This window comes from Nothoprocta perdicaria, unplaced genomic scaffold (assembly GCF_003342845.1).
Source record: "Nothoprocta perdicaria isolate Ctin4 unplaced genomic scaffold, notPer1 scaffold_69, whole genome shotgun sequence".
In the NCBI taxonomy this organism is placed as follows: domain Eukaryota; kingdom Metazoa; phylum Chordata; class Aves; order Tinamiformes; family Tinamidae; genus Nothoprocta; species Nothoprocta perdicaria.
The window spans coordinates 2138828-2163520 of NW_020455965.1; positions in this window are offsets into that span (position 1 = coordinate 2138828).

Genomic DNA, 24693 nt, shown 5'->3' on the forward strand with positions numbered 1-24693 from the left:
TGCGTTTCGAAAGCAATAGTGGCAAATAAGAACAGGCTCTGTTACATCCTTTTAATGGCAGATCCTTCTGACTGTGTTAAAAGATGTAATACTTTCAATTCCACAGCACATTTCACACCAGCAGTTGTTTACATGTGGGGATAGTGCAAAGGAATTAACCATTTTGTTCCTGATAGTTCAATATATTATTTGAAGAGTATTTGCCTCACTAAAATCTGACACCAGCATGTTTCAGATAAAAAAATAAAAAGACTTATTTTCAATTCTTCCAAATGTTTCCTAAGTTCATTTCATGAAATATTACCTCATTGCAGAATATACTGTCCGAATGCACTTACTCCTGCTTTTACATCATCCCATGCCAATACTACTGTTATTTGATTGCAGCAGCATGTGAAGGGTCCGATGTACTAGAAACTATATAAAAAAAATAGGAAGAAATGGGTGTTGGTAAGCATGGGCAGCCAAACGTGAAACAAAAGATTCAAGCAGTTTTAAAAGAGAGGGCAATCTCAATATCTCTGGTTTATTATCCTGTGTTTTGCCCATGAGATCCTATTTAGGTGGCGTTCTCTTCTACTTTTCTTAATCCTTCACTCAGTTGGTCCAGAGAAAGTCTGTGCTCTTTTTGGGACAGAAACACTACTTGGTCTAGTTAGCTTTGTAATCCAACATGACCCAGCTGGGTTAAACTCATCTCAGAGAATTTCTTGTTCCCATTCCCTCAAGCACAAAGCCTATTTCATAAATGTAGATCAGGCTTCACTAAAGGCTGAAGTTGCCTCTCTGAAGCCTAGGAAGAAGTGGTTAGATATCAGGTTTGATATTTTGGGATTATAGCTTCTTCTGCCTTCCATAAAATTATTTCCTCCTTTAAATATTTATATGTACACATATTTCAGGCCATATGATCTGGAAAGAAAGATGGGCTACCCTCCCTAATGTCTCAGCTTTTCTGTATGAATATTCTTAAAATACATATCTTTCCAACTACCTAGTATCCATATTTCCTTTAAAATATCCAGTTTCCATTTTATTTACATTATTAAAATTCCTTGTTCCTTCTTGCAGCAATTCAAGGGCCAAGGCAAGTTTTTTCCATAGTAGACTGTTACTTACAGAGGTGGCATTGTTTTACCATGCCACATATAAAAAAATATACAATTTTACATGCCATTTGGAGATGTTACAGTTCTTCTATGACAGAGATGGGCTAATGTCACGTAGAGCATTTGGTACTTTTTTTTTTATATGATTGAGTTTGCTGATATTTCCATTAAATGACCTCTCTTATTTAGTCCTATGACACTTAATAATCTCACTGCCTGGAATAATGTCAGAAGATTCTGTTAACGGTAGAGCAGTCCCACATTGTAAGTTTGAGACAGCTCATTTGCTCACAATCCCTGCAGCACCATTCCATCCAGACATTGCCCATTATGTATAATCATTTGGGAGTAAAGCAGGCTCACTGCAATATTTGGGATGGCGTAATGGGAACTGAGATGCATATGGATATAGTGTTAAAATGCTTATGTACTTTAACGGAATATGCGAAACTGGCTAGCAGCAGCAGAAATCTATAACCAGTAACTTGTACTAGGCTTCCATTTATGAGTTACACAGAGAGGAAAACTGTAACTTAAAGGTTGGTTCTGTGCTCATTAATACCAGATCTGTGCACAACTTGATCTTCCTCTGCACAAAACATTATCTGGTTAAGGTATAGTATTTATGTCAAATTAACCAAGACATGCTGTATAATGTTTATCCTGGCCCAATGATGGCTGTAGAAGGACATACAATAGCTGATCCAGCATAAAATTATCCTTATGAAATATATTGAACACATGTAAGTTGGCCAAATGAGTTTGGGCTAGTTCTGCATTTTGCCTCAAAGGCAGGGGCATTTTTTATCTATTAAGTATGCCCATAAAAGAGATTTTGCCATCTTCTGAACTGCAGTTTTACATAGAAATAGACTTTATCAGTTCATTACACTTGTACAGAAGTGGAACTTCGGAAACATGCATTTGTTGCACTGTAATTAAACAGAAAACCCAAAATAATCTCATCTAAATAAAATAAAAGGTAAATCTTCCAATTTAGACAATTACAAGTTCCTCCTATAATTACCTACTAGATGCTCTCTAAAAAAAAGTGGAGAGAGAAACAGTCACATTGGAAAAATTAGTTGTTTCATAAGTAAAAGAGCAAATTCATTTTGGTTATCTTTGTATGGGAAGATAAAAATTTGTGTCTCCTGACTGACCTGAGAAAACAAAAATCTTTTGCCCTTCTCCTTGCCCAGCACAGTTTGTTAGATTCCTCTCTACCCTTTATTTTATCCTTCTCGAGCAAAAGACAGCACAAGCTCTGGCACACATGCATTGATTGACCACTTAGCCATTGATGAATTAAATGAATAACGACCAACTTCTGTCTCTTGTTTTCTTCAGTGGAGGCATCAGCCTTGGTCTTCTCTACTCAGACATTTTCATGGGTATGTTGGAACTTAAGTAGTTTTATGGTTCTTTAAGTGGTTGAAATTGGTCAACAGAATTGTTCAGGGGAAAAGTTATTCAAGAGTGGGAGAGCCAGCCAGCCCATATAATCGTATCAGTCTTATGTCTTTAAGGAACGGAAACTGAAAACAAAAAAAAACCAAACCAAAACAAAAGAACAGAAAGATGTTAAAAGTGTCTAACATAACAACAACAAATTATGAGCAGGACAGCTTATGGGACCCCACAGTGGTTCTTGGCAACGTATTTTTTTGGTGTCATTAGGCCTAATTTTAAGTGTCAAATTTCAGAGGTCAAATTCACAAACATGTACAATACAATAAAAGATTTAGGTGCTTTAGGACTGGAATTCACTATCCTTTATGTACTAAAAGATCTAACTAGGAATGTAGCTGAGATATTAATTTAGAAATCAGTCACCACAGTCTTCCTGTGTGGCTAGGAAAGAGACAAGTAGAGGTTTATAGGACAATTTACTTTGCATTTTAACAAGATGAAGCTTTCCTATGAAGACGGTCAACTTTCTTCATCATCTGGGAAATCTAGAGTATCTTTTCTGATGACATTGTTAACTACTTAAAATCAAGTGGGTTACATCCAGATCTGAATGAGGCAACAGAAAATAGAGAGGAGTATACATCCCCAAAACACTAAAGGTGGTGGCAGATCATCTGAAATTCAACCTATCTCCCACATTTTGCTGCCTACCTTGCAGGTCCTACCTTTGTGAGGCTAGGATGCATGTCACTGTGCTATTTCCTGCTTTTCCCTTTTGAAAAAACAGTAGGTTTGCTCTCACTTTTTGAAACAGATTCTAGAGAACTGATAGCTTAAATAAGATTAATTTCTCATGACTCTAAATTGTTTGCACCCTGAGGAAATTCAGTCCCAAGCCTGCTGCAAGAATGGGCCTCATGGAAAAGTGCCCCTTGATGAAGTTCTCATTATAAAAGCTTTCCAGAATGGTGCATGTAGCCATATTCACAGCAATAATATTGGGGCACTGCAGTCTGAGATAAAAGATGATCTGCAAGGAATTGAAAATCTAAGATTTTACAAATGCCTGCCTTATTACTTCAACTGAGGTTTGTAATATAATCTGATATGGTGAAGAAAAATAAAAATAACATATTAGTGTACTCTCACATTGACATCCCTAAAAGAGATTTAAGACTTTCTCTTAGTATAATTAGTTCCATTTGTAAGAAAATAAGGTTGGAAATAAAGGAAAATGGAAGGAAAAAAGACTCAAGACCATGGAAGTAAACCTTTAAGTCATTTCTCTATTTGACCTTTTCCAGATTTATCTGTCAATTTTCAGGGATGTACAGCACTGATTAGGCTCTCTCATCATTTCCCCTCATGAAAAAAAATACTTAAGAAGTAGATTTTAAGCAGAGCTGCAGGTGTTGGGGAAGGCTGAAGATTATACACAGAATCATGGTTAAGATGATCACTTCCCTTGTATTTTTAAAATCACAAATGTCTTCTGCATCATGAAGAATTCACTTTAGGGCTTAGAGAAGCATGAATGCGCTCCACAGGTAGCCAAACACTTCACACAAAGGTTCATCTTCATGATTACACACCCTCCAGATCATCCCTTCATGCTCTTCCCTCTTGGATGTTTTCTTCTAGCAGCTGTTAAAATCAAATCTCATTTTAAAATGAACTTCAGTGTCCTGATCTTAAAAACGCCACTGGAGGTGAGGCATTAGCCTGAGCTTTATCTTTTTCAGTAGTGACTCAGTCACAGAAAACAATGATAATGTTCATAAGATTTATTTATTTATCTTTTCCACATAATTATTTTTTCCTCTTTTAATGAGAATTAAGAGTGCTCTTTCTTCTTCAGCTCCTGTCAATCTGATTTTTTAAAAGCTGCCACATTGACTGTGCTGGAGATTAAAATCCTTAATTACCCACCCAAAAGATTATACATAGACAACAGAAATGTAAGCTTCCTCATGCCACCCTACTGTTATGTGCAACCAAGCTTCTGAGACCTACTAGTCTGCCAGTCTTGCTGAAAGAAAGAAAAGATCAGATTCTCACCTAGTGAAAATGACAGTACTACAAAAAAACTGCTGCTTTAAACCCTAGATCTAGATATTCAGTGGAAGAAACCATCAGTGAAAATTAACTTTCTGTGAAAGATGATTGGTTATTTCCAAGCACAAAACTGACTGATACCATTTAAACGTATTAGTCTGCAGATAGTCTTACTGTATTTGCTTAAATATTAATGTGGCATGTCTCTAACATTTGAATTTGAAGTACCTTCCATCTTTTTATCACTCTGTAAAATAGTACTTCCTTAAATTCTTCTTACATATATTCCCACTTTACTTAAACCTAAATCCTCTAGTTCTAGTCTCTTCAACAAACTCAAATAGATCATCAAGCTTAATTTTATAATAATCTTCAGCTAGTTTAAATACCTCAGTCATGTCACCTCTTAATCATCTTTATTATTCTTCCTAGACTAAGTAATTCTCTCCTCATATGTAAACTCCTCCATTCTATTTATCAACTCAGTTTCACTGCTCTCTGCTGTCTTGGTTCCTGTTTTCCTGTATATACAATGACCTTATCTAAACTGCATGGACCAAGTTCTAATCTCAGTCACGACACTCTAAATCCACAGCAACTGATTTCAGTGACTGTGGCTTTGATTTGATGTCGATGGATTTACTTCAGATTTACCAATCTTACAATCTCGCATTATACCATTTAAAAGCAAAATCTCAAAATACCCTTCTGTTTCTGTTATACACTCTTTTTCTGAGTCCAGTTATCCTCCTTTTAAACAAAGCAAGTGGGAAATACAATTAGTGGTGTGGTTTCTATACTTCTTTTATATACTTGTTTTAAGTATATACTTCTTTTAAGTCTTATTAATTATTTGATACTTATTCAATTCTTGAAGTACTTCCTGGTAAGTGCTTACCAGAGTCATATCCATATATTATATAGAAGATAAATAATACCTTTTTGTGTGTTCTGAGGTTGTCATTCCACCTTTGTGAAATGAAATCTTGGAAAGAAGGAAGGAATTCTGATAATTTTCTTTTATCTATATGGATTTCATGAACTTGTTTCCTTACACATATATGTATGTCTGTCCCTTTTCTCCCACTTTTTTCATGTTTATGTTATAGTTTTTTGAACCCTCAAAGAAATTCACAGGAAACTGAAATGATGAAATCTAGCAAATTTTCACCAAAGCAGATTCTCTACTGAAAGGGAGAACAACGAATCTTGACAGTGGAAAAGGATTCATTCCAGCATATTCTTTTTACATCTTAAGAAGAGTAAAAAGTTTTGATACTATCCACTCACATCCCCCAAGAATACTTTCAAGTGTTTTCTTTCCATTTATCTCTCTCTTTGGACCAGCAAGTTGAAGGGACTCCTTGCTTGGTTTGTAGTCCTGCTCTTTAGTCTCTGCTGAGTTTCTCCTACCTAATGGAAATTTTCAAAGATATAACTTTTACATTGTCCAAGCTCATGTCTTGAAGGCAGTTAGGATATTTCATTCACAGAGCTATGTGCTGGAATAGAGCAAGAACTCTGCAAAAATAAATCAGAATAAGATCAATAATGTTGCTCATATCAGCAGGTTACAGAATGGCCTGTATTGCCCGGAATTTGTTAAGACAGGACAAAGAACTCACGAACCTTCTGAGAAACCTAGGGCAATAGACATGTAATTAATCTATAAATTGTCAAAATACCCATATTTCTACCTCCTCGTTTTCCAAACTCTTTGTTATCACCTGTTTTAAGAGTTTTCCATTCCCAAGTTTGGACTAAAAGAGCTAACAGGATAACTCTGCACTGACTTACCATGACTCTTGCTATGGGGATAATCATCAGAAGTTGATTTTGTATGATTGAGCAGGTAGCCTTGAGACTATCTTCCAAAGTCCAGAAGAACCCACATCCTACTGTTACGTTCTGTGGTAACCTGATCTAACCATTTAAACTATGCACTATGCTCCTGGGAAAACAGCTCTTTTACATGAATGTCTTCTTTAACATCTATGTATGTTTCTCCTTAGAAAAAGCATTTTTACATACGTACATACATACATACATACAAACCATTTAAGATAGTAAAGAAGATCACTTTGCCAATCCACTACTAAGGGGAAGCAGGGCAATTTGTTAACAATGCACAATGATACAGCATGACACTTGCTGCCTTCTAATGAAAAAAAATCCTAGATCGAATAGAAGCTTCAGGGAGGTTTTTTTTTTAAGTAGGGAGAATGCAATTACTCAAACTTCATCACTGTTCTACTCAATGATTTTTAATTACCTCACTTTTATGTCTCTTGTGAAAATGCTCACCTCTAGGATCATTGTCTCTTCTGATGACTAGAATGGCAAACTGCTAAGTCCTCAATGGGATCTTAACAGGTCATTGTCTTCATATATCCAACTTCTGATCACCTCTGTGAAAACAGGAGATGCTACTAACCCTATGTTAGAGTTGAGAAACTTGAACATTAAAAGGCTTAAATATTAAAAGACAGAGGAAAACAAGATCAGGGCATATGCTCCATTTTGTTTCTCTAACTCTAAGACAGTGCCTCTAACCATCACTCTTTCTTCTTCCTTCCTTCTGAACCACTGATACAGCTTCAATTGCAGTTTTCTCTGAAGTCTCTTAGTTAAGTATATGCTCTCCTTACTCATAAACATATTACAAAAACTGAGGCCACAGCGTGAAGGTATGAGATATTTAAGTGATCAGAGATATTTCTGTAGTAAGTTCTACTTAAATATTTAAACTTTAACATGAGAGGAAAATACGTTTCTGTTTTTATAACAGTTTTGTACTTTATTTTTTTCACATGTATTTGCCCATGATATATACCTTGGAAAGCAGAAAATAGGTCCCATTTATTTCCATAAATTTGCATTCCTTGTGCAAACTCTCAGTTTTATAGACTGAGAATGCTGAGGCCCCTAAACCCAGTGAATGTTTCCATTTTTCAGTAACCTAGTAGCATTTGTACATTGATTACCATATATTCTTCTCTTCATGCAGATGAAGATGAGCTGCCCTTTATTTAACTCTTTTCTTTATTGGGATTTTGTTTATATCTGTTGTTATATAGAAAATGTAGATGTCCATCATTACAGTGCATGCCTCTTTTTTTTCTATGCAAATTTATCTCCTCAGAGTTTGTTTCTATTGTTCATAAGTATTTGCTGGCATTCTTAACAAAACAAAAGGGAGAAAAAAAGACTTTCAGTCCCTACATACCTAAAATATATCAAGAAGGAAAATTACTTAAAGAATAACTGTGAGGTGCTCACTAAAAACTGGACAAATGCTGTCACATTTATTTAGTAGAAATACTGTCCAACAACACTTAAAACACTTCTCTGGGTTCACTTCTCTGGCTGAACTGGTATGTATTTTCATTTTGTAAACTAGTATGTTTCATTAAATTCAGCAACAATTAAACTGCAAAGGTGCAGATAAATAGAGTAATAAGGGGATATCCTTTGGATATACTAACATAGAAATTCATGTGGAAAGATGTTTGAAAGGTTAAGCCAGCCTTGTGTGATTCTGACCAGCTGTGCCTCAAGTTTCCAGCTATGAAGTGGGCCTAGCAGTTCTGAAGAGATATTCAAAGGCTAATGCGTCAAAGAAAGCAAGAGGCTGAAGCACTGAAGTGGGAGGTCATGTATATACCTAAAACAGATATCTAGAAAGATAAATCTTCACTGTGGTCAGAGTTTTTTACAGGACAATTCAGAAAGCCCAACCACGGAACAAAAGCACATTAAATCTTTTCTCTCTGGTTTACCATCAGTTATTGTAAGACCAGCAATTTCCCCAAGGCTACATCACTTCCAGGATTTTCTATTCTATCAGGCCCATACTGCTGCTCCTGTAGCTAAAGCTACAATTGGGAGAATCTTTGAGGGCTTTAGGAGTATTGATGTGCCTTGGATTTGCAGTCTCATGACTGGCAGAATATGTGGATGAATAGCCAAACAATGTATATAATAATAGTTATTATAATAGCACAGCATGTAAGTTTTCAATTAAATGTTCTTTTCTACAGTATGTCATCCAAGACAGACTATTGCAGGACAAGCAATCACGGGAAGATGAGAAGAATACAGAACTACCAAAACAACTCTGCTGTCCAGCAAAGAGAATGACTACCCAGGGAGAAGATGGGTGGGGTGTAAGGAAGGGAGAGAGCAATAGGGTGGAGAACAGAGCTTCAGCAATGGTAATATCCTGGCAGAGCTGCTCGTTGGCAACCAAGTAACAAAGGATTTTGTGAACTTCAGCCACTTGTGTAAAGAGAAGCACATGTACAAGTGTCTGCAGTTTGAGCCTAAGGTTCTTAGGTCTCACTCCTATTATCAGACAATGGACATCACCTATTTGTTCTGGTCTTGTTTGTAATAATGCCTAATCCCATATTGTTTACATCTGATGCCTTTTCAGCACAGACCATTCTTTTCGTCTTAAAACATCCTCTTATTTTATGTTCTTTTGTTATGTGATGAGTGGAGACATGTAATACAAACTTTTCATTTCATCCATCTTTATAGCTGTATTCAGTAACCAAGCTTGATTATTAAATTTGAGCCTTATTCTGCATCAATCTACTCCTGTGCTATGTTCTCAGGCCAAGTCGACTAAGCAGACCATAAACCAGATGTGATTCTTAACTTTTTCAGGACTTAATTTTGCCACTTGGTTTGGATCACAGAGAAGTTTTCAGCCTGCAGTCTTTGATGCCTTATGTTTGCGTTCATAAAAATTATATGGAAAGTTATAAAAGAGTGATAAGGCCTTCCAGTTTTACCACCAAATGGAAAAGTTGTGCACACAAAGAATTTATAACCATCTTGTAGCAATTTCTAGGATCTAAAATCATTTTAGCTGATTATGCATTAGAGATGTTGAAAAGAATGTAAACCTACCAGTTTCTATGCAAGAATCATGAGAACCAACTCTGCTTCCTGCTTTTATATACCAAAGGCCTCTCTCTTCAAACTCTACTTACATGCTGAGATACATTGACTTCAATAGGACAACTTACGTGAGTAAGGATGACTCGCATGAATAAGAGTTTCAGGCATGGGATCTAAGATCAAGAAGCATGAAAGCCTTTTAGTTAATTCACTTCAGCATCACTAATACTGAGTGACTGAAAACCTTCAGTTATCATTAATGACGTTGGAATTTTTTTCAAAAGATAAGTCATGATTCTTTGTAAGTCTTCTTGCCTGTTTTATTTTCTTTAAAATGTGATAGTCACATTTAAAATATATTTTAAAAGGTGCTATTCATGTAAAAAGGCATATATATCCCAGAACTAAAAATTGGTGAGAGATGGATTGTAAGCCAGGCTTTCTAGTCATCAAACATTATATAGAGAGCTTCCTTTTTGAAATAGGTATATTTAAAACAGTGAATGCTTCCAACAGTCTTTTGTGCATGCAGATTTTCTGACAAGACAACAATTTTAGTATATTTTATATAAGTGCTTTCAAAAATATAATTTCTGGAAAAGATGTGATGAGTTTAAAAAGAAAACTTGCAAACATTTGTATTGTTAAGGATTAGAGTGGCAAATTATCTTATAGTAGAAGTATATTCTGCACTGCCCCCCGTCTTTCCCAAATATCCAGTAGACAATACTCTTTTTGTCTCAACAATTTAAATCCATCCAAATGTGAATGCAAGTTAAAAAACATTGGTGCATAGAAGGAAAAATTACACTAACCTCTAGGTTTGATATGATAGTGCTTTCACTTGGCAGGTTGCATACAATTTACTTGTAATAATAAACTCTTTGCACAATGAGTGTTGTTGCAACAACCTGCTATTAACAGTGCTATTTCGTGCATCTAATGATAGCTAAGCAATGGAAATAATAAAGCAATTTGCAAGTACTAAAACAAAAAGAAGTTGTATTTCTTCACATATGTAGGGTATGTTCTGATCCCTTTATGCTTCTGCTGAGTTCTACTGAAGCATGAAAAAGGTTGTAAATCATATTTGACATACATCCCATGGGTCAGCCACCACTCTTCTAAGATAACTGAACAGAATGGGAATAACCACTTTTGGAAGCAGAATATGAAAAAGAAACTGTGATGTACTGTATAAGGAAGAAAACCATCATTTAAAAATGATCAACAGCTCAAATTCAGGTGCTTGCATTTCTCTTTTCTTTTCACACAAGGAAATGGTAGAACAGAATGGCAATCCTCAGTGAATTTTCACATTTTCATAGGATAGGTCCCCGGGCCAGAGACTGTTTCAGCAGTTCAAGGAAGGTGTAGGGCATCCACTGGAAGGGTGATCTGACAGATAGGCAATTGGCCCCATCAGTTCTTTTTTCTAAGATCCAAACAGCATCCTCTGTCACCATTCAAAATTAAGGACCCTTTCCTGACTCATAGCTTGACGTTACAGCTATTTTATATGCTCATGTGAACAGAAGCCTTTTGGGGAAAGTATTATGGAAATGGTAAGATAGATAACTGTCCTTGATGCTATCAACTATGTTTATATTGTCTGCATTATATGAAATCACTAATGCAGAACCAGTTCTGCCCCCAGTGAAGATGATGGTAAATTTTTCCCAGTTTGGTGGGACTAGAATCAAGCCATATTAGTATTTAGTTTTATATTCTACCCTCTCAAATGCAGAAGCATGTGACAGTGATGCTCTCATGTAAGCAGGCAGAGATGTTATGACACTCAGTGCATCTGCAAATGGAACTGCAATGTTTGCACCTGCTTTTTTGTCTAAGCTGCCTTTTCCTATTTCAATCAAGTTCTACCCATGTCCTGTCTTTGCTCTGACTCTTATACATTTGTTCTAACCAACAGAAAAGAACTGCCTGACACTATCAGAGATGCAAGTTGCTATTTGTTGAAAATGGCCAAAAGTGGTGTTGGGGAATGGTGTAACTCCCACTGATTGCAAAACTCACCTGTCCTCTCCTACTGGGCAGACCAATCACCTGGGATGACCCAGTCACACTGACAGCAAGTTTCCTATGAGAAGTGTCACCTAGCCCACACTGTCCTTGTGTACTGCTACCACTTAAACTTAGTATCAGGGTACAGAATATAGCAGGCACATGTATGTGTATATGCATATATGTATGTGCATATGTAGTTATGTATATGTATATTAATGCATTAATTCAGTTGTAGAATAAAGGTAATCACCAATGTCTTGACGTCATGGGGGCCTGTAATTGCACATCAATCTCTGGACTCTGTGCCTTGATCTGCAGGCTCACATTACTGGCAATAACATTTCTGGTGTAATCATGCATACACTTCGTATTCCTCTGGCCAGGATGAAGCTGTAGGAGCTAATGTATTCTGAGTCAGACCAACTGCCGCTCATGAAGGGAAAAAAAGACTTGCTTGAGTAACCGTAATAATTGGAAAATTATTTTGATAGCCTGAAACAATCTAATATATTACAGAATTTTATTAAAATAATATCAAATCAAATTAACTGCTATTCCATAATGAATTAGGTAACAAGGTAGGCAGATATTAATCGGCCTTGGCTCCCAGGCAGGGGAGCCAGGAATTTATTAGCTCTTGCGGCTTGTGTGAGGGTGAAGACAGAAATCAGTATCACAGGCTGCAAGGGAAGCCCTTGAGACAGCTGAGCTTTTACTTTTTTCTCACTTTCACTTTATAATCCATCATTAAACACTTGTATTTCTTTTATGTGGGGTCTTATGAAATTTTTAATTTTTTAATTGCTTTGTGATTTAATAATGAGGATTTTTCGAGGATGTGCGTGTGTGCATAGCATGTGTAACTCAACTGCCAATATTAGAATTATCTCACTTTTGTCCACCTATGACTAACCTTTCCAAAAGAAAGAAGTCATTTTACAACTTGTCTGATTATCAGCAGAAAGACTGCCAAGTTCAATGGGCATTGTGGCATCAATATTTCAATAGGCTACTAGACCTACCCTATCCCATCCTGTCCTCTCATATCATATCATACCACATCCTATCCTGTCCTCTCCTATCATATCATACCACATCCCACCCACCCCAATAAGGGAATGTAGATACAGTGGTTGGGAAGCATGGAAGAGGGAACAGAATAGTCTAGCAGAGTTTATGGTGTCATCCAGCCAGATCTCAGTGGCAGTTATACTCAATACTTAGAAAATGATTAGGCTATGCCTTGTTTATTCTTTTTCTTTGGCATCAGAATTGTGATAAGCGCTAACTTTAATTCATGCTGCTTTGTTCTGTCTGCCTCTAACATCTGGATATGTGATGGTCTTAAGTGCTCCATAAAGTAGTAGAGGTCTGGAATCTAACTTTTTGTCCTAGGCTTCTATCTGTACAGAGAGATAGATGCCCCTTTATCTGCAACTGAAGCTGCAGCATTGATGCAGTATTAGCCAGTGGGGAAACACTTGTTTGATTCAATAAATCCATAAAAAAGACAACTTTGGGGGCTGCAGCTTATTGAGTCCTGGTAATAAGTGGATTATAATAATTATAATAAGTGCAGTGTTCTTGGGAAGGTGGCTGTTTTGGATGGTTGATTTGATAATAGCAATGTATATAACAACAGCAATAGCAACAATGGGTAAATTGAGCCCAGCAGCAAAAGAAAGCTGTGTGTAAAATCAGATCTCCATTTCCTTGGAATAAGCTGATTTGATGTCCCAGGTTTGGAAGAGAGAGAAGAAAATAAAGGTGAGAGGAGACAATTATGTCTCTCAAGTGTCTTCTGTATATTTGGGCAGTAGCTGGAAGAATGGATCTGTCTTTTTATCTCTCCCTGGAAGAGAACTGAGAATTCATCTTTGGATTTCAAAGTCAAAAGAAGGATCTGAAAGTGGTATCACTGTTCCACTTTCCCATTTTTTTAAATATTCATCGTTTCTGTATTCATATATTTATAGAGGAAAGGGACCAGGGCTGCTTGCTGGTTCCAGAAGTTTTGTCTCTGAGCAGAGCAAGCTGAAGTCAATTTTATGGTCCTGCCTGGGAGGAGAGAGTCACAGTGGCTATTCTGAAACTTAAGATGTGTGTGTCCCACCACCCCATCTTGCCTTCTGCATTTTTTCTTATAATTCCGATTTGTTTCTTGCTACCTAAACAATAGGTGTTCCTTGCATGATGAATTTCTGTTCCCTTCTTGGTTTCTGCCTGTGGAAAGTAAAAGGAAACAGAGAAGGCCAGAAGAACAGAAGTCAGCTGTGTCTGTTACCGCCATGGCACAAACCCGCTCGTACAGTGTCTAATGGGATGCATGAGACCAAGGAAATCTGTATTGCAGGCCTATTCATTGTACCTCTTCCAGGCATCCTGCCCAGATATTGGTCAACTGCCTTCATTTTTGAATTATTGGTATTGTGCTTTCTCCTGGATTATTTTCTGCTTTCTTTTCCATAACTTAGCATTTACTTTTTCACTAGGGGTTTCTTGGAAAGCTCAAGGGTCAAGGGATTTCCTGAAAAGGTCGGGTAGACACTGAAGAGGTTAAGTTATGGAAGTACCTTCTTGTTCTGGAAAAGGTAGGTGACAGAAAGTAACTTCATTGCTTGTGTGCCACACATTTAACCATTCAAAGTGTCTATTAATGGAATACATCGCTGTTTGAATACTTGCCTTAGGGATAACTCAGATCCCTTTTCAGGAAAAACTCCTGTTTGCTCTTAGTACAAGAGTATAATGACTTTGGCAGGAGGGTGTCTGGATGAGGTCTAAGTAAAACATGTCCAGTTGGGGAAACACACACTGATTGATGAAAGTCTGTGTCTGCTACAATTGCAGCCTTTCAACAGAGAAGGAATGAAGGGATAATATGTTCCTTAGAGAACTACATTTTTCCAGGTTTAGTGAAATTACTGCACATCCACTGCAGGCCTTTGAACTAAAAACCCAGCTATTACTCTAGATGAGAATACCAGTTTTTGTCATGATAAATGAAGGTAAAGGATTTCATTCAGACAACACTTGTTGTTCAAATTTACAAGTATATCCAAATAAAAACTCCTCTTGGCATTGGATCTGGAGTCTCAGCACACAAAAGATGTGGAAGAATATGTATTTCGAAGGTATGGGATGTGTATAATTTCATATTGTTGTCGAAGACAGTTCCTGCCTTCCTGTTGCTTTGATGCCGGACCTTCACAATTGTAATTTCTGAATATGGGAGAAGAATACTGAATATGGGAGAAGATCACATGAAGAGTGGTTCTCTGGTAGACTAATGACATGGATCCTTAACCTTCCTGACCTTACTACCTCCATCTCACAAGTTAGAAGCTGAGAGACATTAGGTAAGTACCACACAGCTCAGAGAGCAGAGTGATTGGAAATGTCGGAAGTTGCCTACTTGTGGAAGATGATGTGGTTCCATGAGGTCTCACTGTCATCCTGGGGAACAGGGCTGGGAAGGCTCCCGGTGTCAGCTGAAGCCTCTAGGTCACGGTTAGTTGGTTCAGCCACCTTGTGCTAGCCTCACTGAGTTCTTGTACCAGAAACCTGGAATCTCAAGAATTGTCAGACAGAAATCTTAAGACTTCAAAATTCCCAATTGTCACACAGCTTTCTATCATGACTAAAGGAAGTAGTTATACATGTTCTAAAGTATTAAAATTAGGGCTTTTTTCTTTTTCTTTTTTTTACTTTATTTTATTTTATTTTATTTTATTTTTTTGCATAATGAAATTAGATGCTTCCTCATTAATAATTACCCTGAGGGGAATTAGATCTGATTTTTACAAGCCCACTAGTCAGGGAGACAAATGAGACCTTAAATTTAGAGCAAGGGAAGTTAGGCCCAAATATATAATGTTTGAAATGCATGTGAGAGAGAACAAATTGTCTTTTTGGCTGTATCTCTATAGAAATATTTATTTTTAAAAGTCATTGAATGATAGTGTGAATTTGAATATTTTTATTAAATATTATGCACTGAAATGATGCACAAGTAAGTCTAGTGGATGCTGATCAAAACCGATTAATGATGATTTTGTTATGCTATCTCCTTCCAAAAGTTAGAGACAATTTGGATTTGCCCTCTTTGGAGCTACAATGAGGTGAGATTTGTCTCAGCCTGATGGAAATGAGACAACAACAGAAGGCTTTTGGGAGATTAGTGATGGAGGCTTGAGAGGCATCTGCCTGGGGATCTGAATGTGTTAGCTCTCCCAGAGCCCCCAAAAAATGAAGTCTGGACTTGCCTCAATTATATTTCACACAGTTCTTTCTATCAGTTTGAGCTCTGTGTTTCTAACCTCTCAGAGCGCTCTTCGGTGCTTAGAATGAAATTAAATTCAATAAAGTCACCAAACTCTACCTGAAGAAAATATCTTCTAATTTCTTGCCATTTTTATCCCATGACTATTTTACATAATCCTGTTTCCCATGCAAAGAATCCTGATCACAATTTGCAACTCGGACAAAGAATATTAAAAATAAAAAATCTTCAAATATAGTCATCTGAGTTGCTCAGAGATTTTATATATATATATGTATATGTGTGTGTGTGTGTATGTGTGTATATATTTATATATATATACACATTTATATATATATATAAATATATATATATATATATATAAAACACAATGATACTGGTGTGAAATGTAACCAGTTCTATAATATCTAAAGTTTCCTACTTTTTGTTTACTTCATTAGTCTATTTGCTATATGTCATTACAGGGTGGTCCCTATTAAACACAATCAGGTAAGCCACCTTCCCAAGTGATTACTTCTCTGTACAAGCTAAGCCATGTAACACCTACTCTCTGACATGCAGGAGAGCATGAACACCCTCTCATATGTAGACCACCCAACTGCAGTTCTCCACTACTATGTGCGTGAGATTGATTGTACAAATGTCCTCCCATCAAAAGTGGACTGAGCCAACTTCAGATAAAACATCATAAAGGCTTTGGAAATGTCTGACTGTGCTCAGTGCTACTACGTCTCCCACATCTTGGTGCACATCTTGGGCCTTTCTTTGTTAAGGTCTCAGCCTGATAGTGTGTTTATAACTAGCTATGCATTTGGGCAGTCAATGGCGCAGATCCAGCGCTAAAGGTCAGGGAAATATTCTGTCTCTTTGAAGGCTCTGGGGCCTTCTGCTGTGGAGCATGCTCATTCTGGCCTGGATGCTGTTGCTCTAGTGCTGTCAGTGGCCATTTTGTTTGCCTTCTGTAGGCTGCAGGCTTCCATTAAGATAATTATAATTAGTGGAATATAATGTACTTGACTGATGCATCTCCCTAAAGGGATAGTGCTTTAAAAAGAAAAGCCTGAATTCTCACTTAAATTGAGGCCATTTTACATCATTCTGGCAAGCGTAAGAGGTCTTTCAAGTGGGTGTAGAAATAACTTATGGCCCGTTTACACAGCCAGATCAGTGTGAAGTGACCTTCATGTAAATGACAACCAGGCCCCAAATCATTAAGTTACTTTTTTTAAAGATCCAACTTGGCCAAGGATGCTTTGCAAGGGGAAGCGAAGTGTTTTTCTTTTTTTTTTTTTTTTTCCTCTTCTCAAATTAGTCAAATGAGGTTGATCGCTTTAAAGGATGGAAGAGTTCACCACGGCTCCAGAAAAACATCAAGTATGAGAGCCTAGATTATGTCAGAAGACATGCAGCAGCCCACGCATTAGACTTGAAATCTGTGCTCGCACCTGCCCCGACTCATTTTTTTCCCTTTGCATTTATTGAGATGACACAATGTCAACAGAATTCTGTAAACTTTATGACAAAATTGTGACAGATCTGCAATGGCAGAATGACTTATGGAAATGTTGAAGTGGCTTCTCAATCAAGTCTCAGGATAGCTTGTGACTCCATTGTCTTAGAGGTCATAAGTCAGACTCCACTGAGTTGAGACATTGCTTGATTCTGGTCCAATTCCCTGCCATATGCTGGAGGTGGGAGGGGGTAATCAAGACTTTTAATTGCTCTATCCCTATGTTTTCTCATCTGCATTCCCCAAGCTAAAAATCCTTTCCATAGCAGACTCTACTGTTTGCAGTGTGGTCTGATGGGTTTTTAAAATGCCTAAGTTCTGTTTCCCTATGTTTTTGTATCTACAGATCATTTGCCATTGAACATAAGCAGGTAGGTAATTCTGCAGTGGTAGCCTTTCACTCATTTCATACTTCACAAAGTATAGAAGAATGACAGGTTGGACCTGTTGCCTACCATGAACTTGGCATCTTGAGTATACTACACGTGGATGAGCAGAGGCTAGTGACAGGCGCTGCCTTGCTTGTTCCAGTAAAGAAAGTCTCTTTATTTCTACCACCCTTAATAATTTCTGATACCTTTTCAAATATACTTTTTGATGTGATTTTCCTTTTGTGATGAATATCCATTTCATGAAGCTATGAATTGCGAAGGGAGACCTGAAAAAGAAAGTACTTCTCTTAAATATAGAGCTCAAGTTATTTAAAAAAAAAAAGGCTGGAGATTTCCACTGTACCGAGAACCCAAACCAAGTGGTCAGCAAGAGTGACAAGAGGGAAATTCTGACTCTAGTGCTCTGGACTCTGCTTTAGGTTTGATTTGCTGGATTCTGGGTTGTATTCCTAAAGGGCTCTCCATGGACTGCAGCTGCCCTTAGGCAGCTCGTCTTGCTGCAGTTAGCTACTACTGCACCCAGGAAAGGCTAAAGCTATCAACCATGGGATTAAGATTTAGGAGAACTAGTGGTAGGGAATGGAGGTGTGAAGAAACAGATACTTAACTTCTTCCTAAGTCCTAAATTCTCAAATGTACAACCAGAGCTTAGTATTACCCTTTAGAGAGTGCCTGAAACTTCTTCCAACAGCATCATTACGGCAGAAATCTGGTTCAGGACTGAAAAGCAATAATCATTTTCAGTTTATGGAATATTTTTTCCATTGCAGTTACCAAGTGTCTCTCACCATTTTCAGATCTGGATGTATCTTTTTACCCTGTTTTCCCAGAAAAGCAAATAAAAAGTTCTTTTGTAAGAAAGAAAATCTGTTAGTCCTCATAACTGTGAAACAGGGTCGATAGCATAGTAGTACAACTCCATTAGAGGGAGGAGCGCAGGACGGACAGACTTTAGTGGTTAGCAGTTCACATTTGTAATAAAGTGCTCAGACCCAACAGATCAACCACACAGAACGATCTTCTCACCTGTCTGTTCCTCTTGTTGTCTTCTGGTATCTCATCCAAGGAATGTTAAGCAAGAATCTGCAATAAACAGTGAAAACCTGAAGTATTTGGAGGGAGAGGCCAGGCTGCCTATTTGTGCTGCCAGTGTTAGAATATCTGTTGTTATTTTCATTCCCATGGGAATGAAATGGGAAATGGGGAATGGGGAATGAAAAATGGGATTTTTGCTGGGATTCCCAGCAAAATAGGATTCCCAGCAGTATGGGAATCACTTCACCACCAAGCTCAGCTACCAACTGAAAAAAAGCAAGGAAAGCGAGGACTGTGAGCATAATGTATTTCAGTGACTTTCCTTGGTATGAACTTCTTCACAGTTCACTGAAATTGCTTAAAGAAACTCAAATGCTTCTGCACAACTTTTTATGGAGGGTACCATGACCACTGCTGTTTATATTTAATGACTGTAACACTATGGTACCATTTGTTTATTTAAAGATGAACTTCTGTGCTCAGTCAAACTTTAGACATATTATTTAAACATAAACCAATTTGCCAATCATGTATCTGTGGCTGTTTTCCTCCATAAATAGTTAATAATTAAAGTTAAATGTTTGTAAACAAGGGCTTTTTATCTCAACTCTCGTTTTCTTCTCCTGCTCATTCATACTAAGAGGTCATTGTAAGTGTTCTTTTTTAGTAATTTTTTTTTAATCTCTTTTATTTTCTTTGTTTGGCCTATGCTGAAAAACTCAATGGATGGTAAGCACTTGGCATGAATCATATAAAAGAAGAGGGAAAGGGATGAGAAGAAAAACATTCACTTACAAATTCAATCTTCCAGGGTGAGGATGATGAAAAGGAAAAATAAAGGAAACAATCCTTTCTTCAGGCAGTGTTAGAATAAGAGGCAAATATAGTGCTGAACTGTTTTTTAACTCATTAGCTCAAAGATAAACAAATGAGATGATATACTTCAAAATGCATTAGAGATATATGTGTTTTTATGATCTTAATGTTAGCTAGAAATACACTGTTTTTCCTAGTTAAAATGTAGCCCGATTCAGCTGTAGCATCTCAGCCTCTTGTTCATGTCTGTTCTCTACTGTAAAAGTGCTATAAATCTGAAAGAAACAGAACAGAGCTCTGCAAACCTTAGTCAGAAATGAAGCTGAATTGAAAACAAGAATTTCAGGACTTTTTTGAGTCATCAACATATTTCCGCTTATCCAATATGAAATGGATACTTTTTGAAAATTTTGTTGGATATGGAAGATTAAGTTCAGGTCCCTGCTCTGAATCAGCTTGAACTAAGAGTTATTAAATATTGATTCTGAAAGACAGATTTGAGGCAGAGCAAAGATTTGAACCTGCAGTTCCTTTATCCTGTGAAAACACCTTATCTTTGCCTGTAGGTATCTGTGCTTGTATGAGCAGCCTCAACTCTCCCCCGGTACCAGCACAACTGCTAGTGTAGGACTGGGCTCCTTGTAATCCTAATATTCATTCTTTTTGTCAATCTATCCCACTTTTTTTCCCTTTCCTAAATAATAAACAATTTTAAGGTTGAAGTAAGTAATATACAGATGCAGCAAAGGGAAGGAAGTATCTGAAAGGTGGCTGCGTCTCCATGCAAATATTATGTTTTCATCTTATTTCAGACAGAGCTGAATATTCAAAGCATTAGTAAAGTTTTCACCATTCCCTTCCTAGATGCCTGAACAGATTGTCAGTATATGGAGAAGAATCCAAAAGTTACTAGTTTTTGACAATATTCATGGTGTCTGGTGTCTGATAAAAGTAAAGATTTTCAACAACAAAAATATGCATATCACTTTATTTTTAAAGGTGTTACTGCAGAGAAGACACTGTTTTAAATGGCTTGCTGTTGGGGACAGGACAATATGAGGGTGGATTCAGTAATTCATCTTCTTCCAGCATATTGCTTTCCTTAAATATACCATTTCCTGCTCTGTTCCTAGAAGACCTTATGTGCCATAGCACCCAATTGCTGATATATTGATTTTTCTCTTGAGCAGTGCTGTGTGACTGTGACTTTGTTACATACTGATGACCCCCTACACTGCTCAGCCTCTCCTAGATTGGGAACTCGAGAAAGTCAGGAGTGAGTCAACACTTTCTGTGGGAGACCCAGGAAATACCAAGAATATCAGGGTAGATGAACAGCTCTTACCTAAACCCATGATGTGCTGGGACAACTGATTAGTTTCTGCTTTGCTGAGACTTTTCTGGCTTCTTTGCTTTTCGAAGTCTACCAGCACCCTTAATACCAAACTGCTATCACTGCAAACACTAAAGGGTAGCCAGCATCTCTTCGTTGTGTTGTGCAGCATCTTATACACTGGGTTTGGAATCACTCTAGGAAACTCAGTATTATGGTACATTTAAAAATAAGAATGACAGTCTGTCCTATATTGTAGTGATTCCAGTCGTATCCTGGATACATGAAATTTCTATTTCAGATGTCTGCTGCATCTTTTTGCTTCAGAAGAAGTGGACATCTGAACTTGGCCCTGCTGCAAATTATCTCCTGGTTTCAGGTCGAGTGCAAATGTCCAAAAAGCCTCTGTCAGCCCATGGTTCCGTGTTTCCTTGACGACAGTGGTGAGCAAGACGGGGCAACTAAGCTAATCCTAAACTTAGATATTTAAACATTTATAATTTTATAACAATGTGTTAAAGTTTAAACACATTTTAAAGCTATATCCAGCTGCCCCTTTATTAACTCTATACTATCAGTAGCTGAACTGGAAGGAGTTAATCACTTGTTCTTAATTTTCTTTTATAAATATGTGATTAGCCTGAATTATTAGGAAGGCACAATAGCTTTATTCTTCCTGTCAACTATGTGCAGAGAAGTCAGGATTAGTAATCTCTAGGGATCAGGAACTGATTTGGTGCAGGCAGGCAGGAGAACGGCTAACTTTTGAACCTAAGAGGGCTTTGCTGGGCAAGGGTGACAGCTGTAGCATCTTTAGCCTGGATTTGAATTTGAATTCTATCTACCAGTGCAGCAATGCTATGACTTGGCAATATGTTATAATAATCTTTGTGACACAAATGTCGGGGGCTTTTTGTTACATGTCCTCAAAGAGATTTAGGTAATTAATGTTAAATTGATGATATAAAACCTCCATTCTATCTCTCTTACTAATTCTGATCTACTGTAAATAGATAGAAATATTCCCAGGGCAATAATCCTAGTGCTGTTTGGGGGGTTTGATTTCTTTTTTATCATGAATGTGAGGTCAATAGTTGCTGTAAGATTTCTGAATATGAAAGAGTTTATATTGAAAACACATTTTAAAAATAGGGATGGGACCTAAATATGTTCTCCTGCTGAGAAGGCCATATACTCTTTCGTACCGTAGGCTTAAGTGAGAAAATGGGCCAATGTGTCAGAATTTATCAGCTTTTCAACACAGTTGTGGGCTATTAAATGTTTATGAAGCAGATGGGAACAGTGGAGAAATACAGTGCGTAGCACACATGCAGTGTTGGGCCAAGAGGAAAGGAAGTTCTCCAGCCTTTCCCGTTTTACTGTAGCATGAACCTATGACCCTGTTGCCCAGAGGCAAAAAAGCTACCTGCAGAGATGTCAGCAGTATGGAAAAAAAAAGGAATTACAGTGAAAAACAAACATTTCAATCTGCAGCGATGCTTTTTTGAGTCTTTTAGGCTTTTGTCCATTTGACTCAATCTTCACAAAAAAAGGAGAGGAATTATTTAAAGTAGGACTAGGACACAGAGATCAAGTATAATAAATGATATCAAAAGAGTGAAAAATAGACAGGATGGAATATTTGGACTGAACATGCTGACAGTAGAATACAATGGTCCAGAGAATTGATGAGAATTGCAAACTCTTAAAATCCAATTTCTTGGGAAAGTAGGGTGAAATAATATATTCAATAGGGAAAAATTGTCCTGTAATAACGGATGCTAGGATCGGAAAAGAATTTCAAAGCTTTTATGCTTGATATGTGTGTTTTTGATAAGAATTATGTTCTCAAGATGGAGAGAGCTCAGAGAAAAACCTTTGCCTGAGTTTTTCAGCGTATTAGCATATTCTTTAATTAATGAATTAAATTAGAGAATTAAACTTCAGCAATTGGTGAGGATACACTGCAGTGTTGTAAATTCTACTCTTTGGGGATCCTTTTGCTCTGGCCCCTTCCTTCCTGAATGATTGGTTAATAAATCTGAATAATGAAACATGAAGATAAAAGGTAAAATTTTCAAATGCATCTAATTGACTTAGAATCCAAAGCCAATGGGATTTATTGTCCTAAAATCATTTAGATGCCTCTGGAAATTTTACTCTTATATTCCATTGTTAACATTGATAAAATAATGAGCACTAAGAGCCCAAAAGGAAAAAAAAAAGAAAAAAAAGAGAAGTAAAAATAAAATTACTTATGGACTCCAGGAACTGAGCTGACCACAGCAGTAACTCTATAGGTTTTTTGGTTGAACCTGGCCTAAGAGTTCTTGGCAGTTTACCCCAAATATGCGTCAAATAACAAATGAAGAAACTGGTGTTGCACTGAATTTTGAAGCTCTGTAATGTCTTCTCAGCATATGCTGAAGTTTGGGATCATTTCCCACAACTTTGATTGCTGTTCCTAAGTCTGTGATCTGTTTTACTCTCTTTCCATAATGTAAAACATGGATTGTCTAAACTTCTGAATGTTAACTATCTTTCAAAAGTGTGTTTTAAGACTATTGCTGATGAGTGGGGTTTTTTTTTTTTTTTTTTTTTTTTTTCCGGATACATTCTTTGTAGTTCTTGGGAAATTGATCAACTCTCACTCTTTTTTGGTCCTTTTTGGACCTTTTTCTGGTCCACTTAAGCCAGTCCCATTTACTAATTAGTAAGTGAGAATTCAGGGTGCATGGGCCGGGGAGTAGGATAGCGTAAAATTATAGAGTCCAGAGGAAGGCATGTGAGGCATCAGTGAAACAAGGGAGTATCCATGAGCAGGACTTTGTGGTTAGGCAGTGGAACAATTCCTTAGATTACCATATTTAGCCTCACAAGTTATTAATAAATCCACTTGTGTTTGCAGTGTCTTAAGTCTTGTTTTCAAATTCTAGCATTTATTGTGACGACAGCAGTATTGTTCGTTATGCTGTAAAAAACAACAACAAAAAATATACAGCATATTAAAAAAATACAATGTAATGATTTCCAGTAATTCATCTTTTTTGGATTTTATGTTGTTCATATTTCTCTGCAAACCCTTAGAAGTTATTGACTAAATCTGCTAACCTTTAAGTCTAAATCTCTTTTTTTTTTAAAGTGGTCTGGACAAGGACCTGGACAACCTGTTGTAGCTGACCCTGCTTCAGCAGGGGGGTTGAACTAGATGACCTCCAGAGGTCTCTTTCAACCTTAACCATTCTGTTATTCTGTGAACTGCAGTTTAAAGTAGGCTTAAAAAGGTGTTTTTGACCTTAGTTGTATCTTTCTCTCAAGGAGACAGCTTGAAAGGACAAGTGCGTGAGTACTGTTCTGGTATTTGATTTTAGAAAAGCTTGAGGCTAACACCTTTTTTTTTATTTTTTTATTTTCATACCCTGATTTTGTTTAACATGAAATGGACAAAATTCAGGGGTCCTGTATTCGATCAGTTCTTGCTCCAAAATGTCCATGTGTTTGAGATCATTTACCAGCCACGTAAAGTGTGAAAATAAAGGACTGTTAGATAGAGTCCTTGATACAATAGAAGCTTTTAAATCTTCTATTAAGATTCTTAAAAAAAAAAAAAAGAAAATCAGGTTTTATGCTACCAGGAGCATTTATAGTTTATGTCATAGCATCATATCAGCCATATAGTGAGATGACTCAGCTTCTAGGAACAGTCCACTTTGTTTCCACCCTTCTTTTCAAATGAAAACATTTTTGACATTTGAGGACAACATGAATGAAAGGTTTTATGCTACAGAATGTTAAGCAGGGAAGAACTTCCCTGT